General features: G+C 49.0%; 1 long non-coding RNA gene across 1 annotated transcript; it reads left to right on the top strand.

Moving 5' to 3' along the window:
* Positions 1–569: 569 nt before the first annotated feature.
* Positions 570–9,136, top strand: LOC131501140 (uncharacterized). The gene is made up of 2 exons (XR_009256659.1): positions 570–1,115; positions 8,839–9,136. It is a non-coding gene; the product is annotated as an uncharacterized LOC131501140 (long non-coding RNA).
* Positions 9,137–10,263: the final 1,127 nt, after the last annotated feature.

The raw sequence follows: 10,263 nt of genomic DNA, 5'->3' as shown, positions 1-10,263 counted from the left end.
ACGTGTGGTGGGGAGTTTCACCAAGGCAGTGCTGGCAGGGGGACCCAGGCGGGCTTGCCTGCACCCATCAGCCCGTGCAACGCCACCCTCGAACTGTGCGTCGGCGCTGGGCCATAAAGGGAGTTCAGGAAGCAGGGCCTGGGAACTTTGAGTCAGAGGGAATCCTAGGGGAGGCTCCTGCGGCCACGTCTCCTCCTCTTGCAATGCCACCCTATCCCATTTGAGGTTCCCCGGGGTGTGTCCCAGCAAGGGACAGCCAGAAGGAGGAATTTCCCTTTTTTTTTTTTTTTTTTTTTTGCTGTCTGCCTCCAAGTAAACACTTCATGTGACCCCAGAGACGACCAGTCAGGGATTGACTCCTCCAGCAGCCGCCCAGAACCTGAGATCAAAGTCACCTGGGTAACCCTTAGGCTTCCATTTGTGGTTGGTGTCTGATCCTTCCCGAGGCTCCTGCACGGGCTCGGTGCCCGGCAGGAAGCCGTACTCCCCCTCACCCTCCACCCCAGGTGCTGGGCCCAAGTCAGGGAGGCCCAGGTGACTTCCTGCCCCTCCCTTCACCTCACCTGTTTGTGCTCGAAGCCGGTCAGGGTGGTTCCTGCCAACAAGATCCGCCGGAACGCCGGAACACGTGGTTCTTTCTCTAATGCTCGATGGATTTATTATTTAATAGCAGAGGGACGTACGGCTATTGTTTTAATTGCAGGGTTTTATTAGAAACAAGCCTTTCCATTGCTCCTTGTATAGCCGGTTTCAATCATGAACCACGGCTCTTTTAGGATGGCATGGGTGTGTCCCTCTTTTGGATTTTCGGGGACAAGCCACACACAATTCCAGGCTCTGCTCAGGATGCTGTGTCCCGAGTGATATGCAGGCTCTTCCGGTGTGTGGAGTTTTTGTTTTTCAGTATTCACTAGAGTAACCCTCTGGGAGGGGCGCTGTGCCCATTTTACAGATGTGTTCTCCCCGAGGATGCTAACGTGTGGGACAGTATTTGATCAGCAGCAGGGACTTGGGCCCACAGCCATAGTCTCCCTCCTCGTTCCTGTTTCCTGTTGGGGGACACTGGCCCTGTCCCATCTGCTCACCTCTCCGCCTGATACGCTGCCTGAGCACAGGTAAGGTTCATCCCAGCTCAGGCGGGCTGGTGGAGACCCCAAGGAAGGAAGGAGAGCCAAGGGGGCCTAAGCTGTAGGGACCCACACCAGGTCTGTCCTCGGTCTTGAGCAGGTGAAAAACCACAACTAGCTCTTTAGCTGGAGAATGGGGGCTCTCTTGCCCCTGGGAGGTACGAGGCACAGGTGTGTGGGACATCCCTGGCCACCCCTAAAACCATCCTCTGTCCTCCTCTGCTTGTGCTGAGATTTCTTGGGTCTTACTCGGCCACACCCAATTCCTTTGAGAACAAACCATCTGGGACTTTCTTCTTTTTGAAATGGCTGAGGAATATAAACCATGTAAGCTCATGACTGCTATGGGGAAATCCCATGGTAAACTTCTTTATACTTCAAAGAAGCATTTCAGGGAAACGACATGGGGCCTCCTGAGCTGTTTACATGGAGGCTTGGTGAGAGAGCCGGTGGGTGTCGAGTGGCTGTGTCTGTAGAGGCTGTCCTGGCTGGCAAGAGGCCTGGCCAGGGATCCGGGGGTCCAGCGGGGCTGGCTGCTGAGTGGCCAGAAGGCCCTGATGGCCCTGGACAGGCCCGGAGCACAGACACTCCAATAGAGAGGGCTGACTATGGAAAATTACGTCGCAGGAAGGCTGGATGAGAAAGGGAAGCATAGGGCAGGTGAGATATCCAGCCAGAAGACAGAGACCAAAAGGCCTTAAGAGGCAGGAAAGGGGATGAGACAAACGTGACCAGACCTGGGAGTGACCGTGTTGACAAGGGAAAATGCCATGTTGCCATGTTAAGGAAAAGGAGGCAGCATGATCTCATATTCATATGCATATTCAAATTTGTGTTCATACATATTCATAAGAACTAGAAGGAAATCACCAAAACATTGGACTACTAAGGCAGTTATCTCTAAACGGTAGGACTGTGGATGTTTCTTTCTTTTTTTTTTTTTTTGGTGGGGCGTGGAGAGGGTATTTTCTCACTGTTCTATAATGAGCCTGAATTATCTTATTGGGAAAGGGGGAAGGTTTTGTTTTTTTGTTTGTTTTGGTTTGTTTTACCTTTGTGTGTTTATTTTTGTTTTTAAGCTGGTGGATGGCACAGACTCAACTCAGAGCAATATCATGTCAAGGACAGAGACTAAGTCACCAGCATAGCACCCGCATTGTCACCACAATCAGAGAATCATGAGGAATTTTTTTTTTTAATATGCTTTACATCGTGGAAAATATTCCAGATGGCACGAAAACGATAATATCCATTTCTAAACATTTATATTCATGGTGCTAGGGCGCCGCTGCTCCTGGCCAAGCCAGTCCGTGTTTTATTTTACGCCTTGGACTCTGGGTGCTTGATTATGCACTGTGATCCCCACCAACTCCGAATCTGCTGCCTGCTGGGAGGTGTTAAAAAAAGCCCTTTTTTAGCGAGATAATTGAATCGGCTGAGGGAAGTGGAGTGTTTTATTTTTGGTGGGGATGTTTGGCTACATTCCATGTATTTCTTTAAATTTTACTTGAAAGATTGTTGCTGTTGGGATGGCGGATAGCTTTTCGATTTGCCACTCTGCATTGTTTCTGAGCAAGGTACAGACGCATGGAGAGGATATTCTATTTGTCGCGTCTTTATTCAAATCTGGGTGGATGTGTCTGTGTTCAGAAGGGAGCTGGAGCCAGCAGCTGGCTTGTTTGGGGACAAGACGATTTGGGAATGCGACTTGGGAATATCTAAGTGGAATCTGCACCTTTCCACAAGTCAGAGGGTCCACGTCTCCAGACGACAGCACGTCTTATATAAATAGGTGCTGGCTCCTTTACATAAGAATGGGGAAGGGCTGGCTGGTGGCTGCTTTTCTCTGTATTGATTACAATTATCAGTGAACCGAGTGAGTTCATGGGATGTTTTGGCAATGGGTAACTTCGCTGTAGTCCTGCTAATAAGATCCAGCCAAGGGAATCTTTGAAGACCCTGGGCTCTGAGCAAGCAGACGTTTTCAAATTATTATTATTATGGCCAAATATACATAACATAAAATGTATCACTTTAACTATTCATAAGTTACAGCTCGGAGGCATTAAGTACCTTCACACTGCTGTGCAACCATCACCACCAAACCTCTCTGGAAACTTTTCGCCTCCCCAAACTGAATCTCCCCCCAGCCCCCCGCAGCCACCATTTCACTTTCTGTCTGAATTCGACTATTCTAGGTGCCATAACATAAGTGGAATCATATAATATTTGTCATTTCGTGAGTGGCTTCTTTCATCTAACATGATGTCCTCGAGGCTGGTTCATATTAGAGCAGGTGTCGAAATTTCTTTCCTTTTTAAGGCTGGATAGTATTCCAAGGTACGGATAGATTACATCTTGTTTCTCCATTCATTCGTTGATGGACCCCTGGGTTGTTTCTACCCTCTGGCTGTTGAGAATAACGCTGCTAGGAGCATGGGTTTACATTACTTGCCCACACTCCTGCTCTCAGTCCTCGTGGGTGTATATCCAGAGGTGGAATTGCTGAGCGAGCCTGCTTTTTAATAGAAATAGAAATAAGGCCAATTAAAAAAGTCCTCTGGCTCCTGATTCTAGGTGTCACCAACACCTGCCTCCTGGAGGGGCCCCAGGAAGTTTGGAAAAGGCAGCAGCACTAAACCCGAGAATATAGGTTTGAGCTGGACGGGTCTTGAGAAGCATGGAGCCCAAAGCTTCTCTTCGTGGATGAAGAATCGGCACTGAGTCCAAACCAGTTTTTTTAGACTTTAAAAAAATTTTTCTTTAATGTTTATTTATTTTTGAGAGAGAGAGAGACAGAGAGAGAGAGAGAGAGAGAGAGAGAGCGTGGGGGAGGGGCAGAGAGAGAGGGAGACACAGAATCGGAAGCAGGCTCCAGGCTCTGAGCCGTCAGCACAGAGCCCGATGCGGGGCTCGTACTCACGGACCGAGAGATCATGACCTGAGCTGAAGCCGGACGCTTAACTGGCTGAGCCACCCAGGTGCCCCTAGAGTTTTTTTAATAAGTTTATTTGTTTATTTTGAGAGAGAGAGAGAGCATGAGAGGAGAAGGAAAGAGAGAAACCCAAGCAGGCTCCTCACTCTCTGCATAGAGCCCGATGCGGGGCTCAGACTCATGAACTTCAAGAGCCTGACCTGAGCCAAAACCAAGAGTTGGACGCTTAACCGACTGAGCCACCCAGGCGCCCCTGGTTCGAATCCAGTCTTGCAGTGACACACTCCCTCCGTCCTGGTCATGAAGTTTGGGCCCTTGTCCTCTCGGGGATAAAGAAAAAGGAGGAAACCCACGACTCTGGAGTAGGAGTTGCAGGCGGAATTTTCTGCTGGGTCAGGAACTGTCTGCTCCTCGTGACAAGCTCACTGCGGACGCATATGCTTCTTTTCAGGACAAGCAGGGAATTTCAAGAGGCGACCCACAGACTCATCACACCCAAAGCAACAGGCAATATAAAGCATTAAAAGACGTGGTTGAGTAAGTCCTGGAGATAAGCCATTGCCCATCAGAGATTTCCTTCCCACGGACGTAAGCCCGAGGCTCTGTTCATTAAACAGCCACCTGAGATGCATGCTTTGGCAACAGCCGTGGGGGATGCCAGAGATGGTTGTAGTGGCCATTTATCATTCCTTCTGGCTGGCCGGCATGGCTGTGGGAGGCTGATGATCATTCTCCCAGCCTCCTTTGAAGCTAGGGCCCTGCTGTGTGACTGTGTTCCACCAATCAGTTGCATGGGTGCCTAGCCAGAGGCTAGAAATGGAAGCGAATACCAGGCATATCCACCCTGAAGGAGGGTGGCCAAAACTGCATATAACGCCTAGACAGAGGGAATCAGAGGGATTTCGATTTGTTTCTAGCGGTGGTGTCTCCATTAAACCTGTCCTGTGGTGTGCTTGGGCCTTGTTCCTGCCCGTGTAGGCTCCAATCTGGGCTCTCCAGCCTTCCCGGGGAGGCTGTGAGTTAGCCATTATCTTTAATGCGTCCCTTTTCTGCCCAAACCGATTAGAGTTAGTTCCTGGGGTTGTGACTAAGAACCCAGATTGATTCATCAGATTACTGGTTATCAGTTAGAATTAGGTTCAGCTGTGAGTATTGGTGACACGCCCCCCCCCCCCCCCCGCCCCCTCTCCCCAAATAAGAGAGCCTTAAACAAGTCACAAGTTTATTCCTTTCTCATTTAAAAGTCTGGGTGAACAGTCTTGGCAACACAAAGGTCTCAGGTGTCCTGGCTCCTTCCAGCTTCCCACGCTGTCATCCCTAGGGTGTGGCCCCATCCTCATGGTCCAAGATAGCAGCTGGAATGCCAGCCAGCACATCCACACTCCAGGTTGCAAAATGGAAGACAGGATGAAGAAGAAGGGGCAAAGAGTTTACAAGAGCTATCTTTTAAGGAAAGTTCCTGGAAGCTTAAAACTCATGTGCCCTTCTGGAATTCTATGGTGGCGATGGTTGCACGACTTGGTGAATTATATTGAAAAACTGCTGAATTCCCTTTAAAAGGGTGAATTTTATGCTATGTGAATTATATCTCAATTAGGAAGAAAAACTCATTGCTCTGAATGTAGACACATTGCCATGCCTGGGCGTATGGGAGCCTGGGAAATGTAGGCTTTTTTTCTAGCCGGCCATGTAGCCAGCTAAGAATTAGAGCTTTCATTTAGTGGGGAAGCCAGTCCCTGCCGTAGTGAGGGAACACAGAAGGGGGTGCTCAGTTTAGATTTTATCTCTCAACACTCCTATGCTACCCAGAGTCCTGGAATCAGTGCCTTTGTTTACAAAAAGGGACATCTCCTGGGGGTGCCTGAGTGGCTCAGTTGAGCGACTATCTTGATCTTGGCTCAGGTCTCGATCTCACTTTTAGTGGGATCAAGCCCCACATTGGGCTCTGCACTGATGATGCAGAGCCTGCTTTGGATTCTCTCTCTCTCTCTCTCTCTCTCTCTCTGCCCCTCTCCCCGGCTCTCTGTCTGTCTCCCCCTCAAAATAGATAAACTTCAAAAAAAGGTGAGAGGGGGTACATCTCCTGGATTCTTATAACTAAGAGTGGGGATTTTTAGCATCCAGAACCCTGGCTAGAGAACATGGCCCCAGATGGGATACAGAAGTGAAGGAGGAGATTCATCACTGACAGAGGGCTTACAGGATATGCTCATTTCGAGAGGGCTTCTGTGGACCACTCTTGGGGTTTAGGCATCACAAGTCAGTGGGATCCCCAGACCAGAAGAAGCAACACTACCACCTGGAAATGTGTTAGAAATGCACATTTTTAGGGGCGCCTGGGTGGCTCAGTCGGTTAAGCGTCCGACTTCGGCTCAGGTCATGATCTCGTGGTCAGCGGGCTCAAGCCCTGTGTTGGGCTCCGTGTTGACAGCTCAGAGCCTGGAGCCTACTTCGGATGGTGTATGTCTCTCTCTCTGCCCCTCCCCCACTCATTCTCTGTCTCTGTCTCTATCTCTCTCTCAAAACTAAATAAACATTAAAAAAAAAAAAAGAAAAAGAAAAGAAATGCACATGTTTAGGCCCCAGCCTGGAAACTGGGGGTGGAGCCCGGTATCTGTGTCTAAAGCAGCATCCCCCCGGGGGGATCAGATGCTGAAGTTTGAGAACCACCATTCGAAAGTGCACATACTGGGACACGGCAGCTCAGCCTCTCAGGGAGCTGTCCTCCCCGGGTTCCATTTTGTTCGTTAGCGTGATTCCCAGCACCTGGAATGGCCCTGGGCACATAGTAGGAGTTGAATAATCATTTGCTGCATGAATGAATGAGATGTTCTTGGCTCTCGTAAAGGAAACAATTCGTTGAAACTCCTTTCCGCGTTTGCCTTTGCTGTGGGAATGTTGTTCACCACCCCTTAGTCCCTATCCCTATAATGCACTCCACATGAGACATTCATTTTCAAATTTAGGGCGGCAAGAGCTTGCTTCCCATGAGAAATGGATATTGGTTTCAGTGGGGGTCCCATCAGGACCCAGATGGCACACTCAAAATATCATCATTTGAGGAGGGCTTATTTACAATGGAGCTATTTCCAAAGGTGTGGCTAACCACAGCCATGTTGTTATCAGCCCCCCTGCCCCCCCTCCCCCCTCCCCCCCCCCGAAGGAGTGGGGAAGGAGCGGGTTACCAGAACCCAGAAGAGGAGAAAGTGAGGTACAGAAGGATGATCTTCAGTTGAGGGAATAGCCAGCCCAAAGCAATTTGACCTTGAAGGGATGAGGCCCTGGGGGCGGCGGGGGAGATGAAAAACGCAACCTTACTCTCCAGGCTTCCTCTTACCTCCTGCCAGAGCTTTGCATGGGTTAAACCCAGCAAGAAGCTGGAGGCTACCGGAACCTGTTAGTATAGTCCCTGCAGCTCTTCCTGGGACAAAGAACGTGTGGAGAAGGGTTCAGGGTGGATCTGAAGTGACAAAGGGGAGATGTCTGCCACAGACGTGTTTCCTTCCCTGACAGTAAAAAGGACACAACTGATCTTATCTTCCTTTTCACTTTGCCCACTAGGAAGCTCTGAAGCAAATAGGAGGTTAAAGCAACTCTGTCAGCCTTTGACTTGCCTTTTGACTTCTTCTGTTCCTAGTTGTCCCTCCCTTTTTCATTTAACTGGCCCTGGTTCCTTCTTCCTATCTAGGCTGTGATTACTTTGTTGAATATTTTCCTTTTGTAAGCCATCTCAACTCTTGTGGGAGGAACCCTGGCACAGAGATAATTTTTTTTAAATTAAAAATAAAATTTATCAAACGGCTACCCCGTGCCAGGCATTGTAATAAGTGCTAACAGCATGTAGAAAAATAGATGAGATGCAGCCCTCTGTCCTCAAGGAACCCCAGTATACATAATGAGAAAGACTCCAAAACGAGGGAGAATAGCGTTGGAGTCATACAGAGGGGGATGTACTTGCTTCAGCCTCTCTAAAGGTGGTGGGATCACAGGTCTCTTTTGTCTGCTAAGAGGTGAGCACAGACAGGGCTTCGGGCTCTGCATGTGTGATCGAGTCCAGCTCACTCTCAAATCATCCAGGAGGAGTGTAGGAAAACCCAGAATGCACCACTCCCTCGGCACTAGGCCCCACGGGAAGGCTTCCCGCTCACCCCTTTTGGCTTCATGCCTTGTCCCCAATGATGATATCAGCGAGGAGGAACCACTGAGGTCCATGGCACCCAGCTCCTCCTCAACTACATCCTGGCGTCACACTGGCCAACAGGATGGTCTGAGATGATGGAAATGTTCTATATCTTCGTGATCCAATATGGTAGCCATTGGCCACATGTTGGGCCTTTGAAACGTGGCTAGTGTGGCTGAGGAAGTAATTTCTCTGCAATTGTGGTAAAATACACATAACATAAAGGCCGCCATTTTCTGGTACCTGAGTGGCTCAGTCAGTCAAGTGGCGACTCATGATTTCAGTTCAGGTCATGATCTCACGGTTCATGGGTTTGAGCCCTGTGTCGGGCTCTGCACTGGAGGAGTGGAGTCTACTCGGGATTCCGTGGCTCCTTCTCTCTCTCTGCCCCTCCCCCACTTGCACACGCTCTCTCTCAAAAGTACGTATTTTTTTAAGTCGCCATTTTAATAATTTTGAAGTACATCAAGTACATTCATACTGTTGTGCAGCCATCACCACCATCTATCACCAGGCCTTTTTCATCTTCCCAAACTGAAAGTCTGTGCCCACGAGATACTAACTCCCAATTCCCCCCTCCCCCAATGCCCAGCCAGGTGTCTCCGGTAAGTGGAATCATACAATTGTTGCCCTTCTGTGGCGGCCTGATTTCGCTCAGCATGGTGACCTCCAGTTTCGTCCGTGCTGTAGCAGGTGTCGGAATTTCCTTCCTCTTTAAGCTTGAGTAATATTCCATCGTGCGGATACACTACATCTCATTATCCATTCATCGGCCAATGGGCACCTGGCGAAAGGGAACCCCTGCGCACTTTCAGGAGGACGTAAGCTGGTGTAGCCACCGTGGAAAACGATACGGAGGCTCCTCGGAAAATAAAAAACGGGATTTCCAGATGATCTAGCAATTCTGCTTCTGGGTATTTACCCGAAGGAAATGAAATCAGTATCTGGGAAAGCTATCTGGATGGAGAGAGCGTTGTGGACACTCAGGCACAAAGTGATGGACTGAGGCCTCACCACCTCAGGTGGGAATGAGAAATGATAGGATACATTTCAACCAGGTACAACCCACAGAACATGGTTGGATGTGGGACAGAGGACACACACAGGTGACCTCTGAGATTCTGGCTTGTGCTGTACAGATGCTTTAACCATGGCCCTGGCCTCTGGTCTACATATATTAACTCCTTTTTTTTTTTTTTAAGTTTATTTACTTATTTTGAGAGAGAGAGAGAGAAGCAGAGAGAAAAGGGAGACAGAGAATCCCAAGCAGGCTCCACGCTGCCAGCACAGAGCCTGACATGGGGCTCGATCCCACGAACCGTGAGATCATGACCTGAGCCGAAATCAAGAGTTGGACGCTTAACTGACTGAGCCATCCAGGAGCCCCATGTATTAACTCATTCAGTTTTTCACATCAACCCAACAAGGTAGGTACTATTCCAACCTTGATTTTTCAGATAAGGAAACAGAAGCACAGAGAAAGTAAGTAATTCGCCCAGCAAGGACACATCCCAGCAGTCTGGTTCTGGAAGACTGTGGAGTCTTTAATCCACGACATTGATTGCAATAAAAATCTGGCTAAGAAAACGTAAAAACGAAAACAAAACAAAACAAAACAAAAAAACAACCCAACACCCGTACCTTCTGGGTCAAACAGGCACAATGCCTGCCACGTTCCTGGTGGCTGGATTAAATGCCTACTGTAAATGGCCAACAAATGTTGATTGACTGATTGGATGAATGAACGAATGAATAGGAGAGATAAGGAGGCAGGTGTTCGAAATACAATACAATTTAGGCTATTTACAAGGTACCAAGCTAGCCTAGGGGTAGCAGGCAAAAAAAGACCAGTTTAGGGGCTCCTGGGTGGCTCACCTGGCTAAGCGTCTGACTTTGGCTCTGGTCATGATCTCACGAGGTTCAGTAGTTCGAGCCCCGCACCAGGCTCTCTGCTGTCAGGGCAAAGCCCACTTCAATCCTGTCTCCCTCTCGTTCTCTGCCCCTCCCTCAGCCACACGCTA

The sequence above is a fragment of the Neofelis nebulosa genome, chromosome 18, assembly GCF_028018385.1.
Source record: "Neofelis nebulosa isolate mNeoNeb1 chromosome 18, mNeoNeb1.pri, whole genome shotgun sequence".
NCBI classification, from domain to species: domain Eukaryota; kingdom Metazoa; phylum Chordata; class Mammalia; order Carnivora; family Felidae; genus Neofelis; species Neofelis nebulosa.
This window is presented reverse-complemented; position numbering and strand designations above follow the sequence as displayed.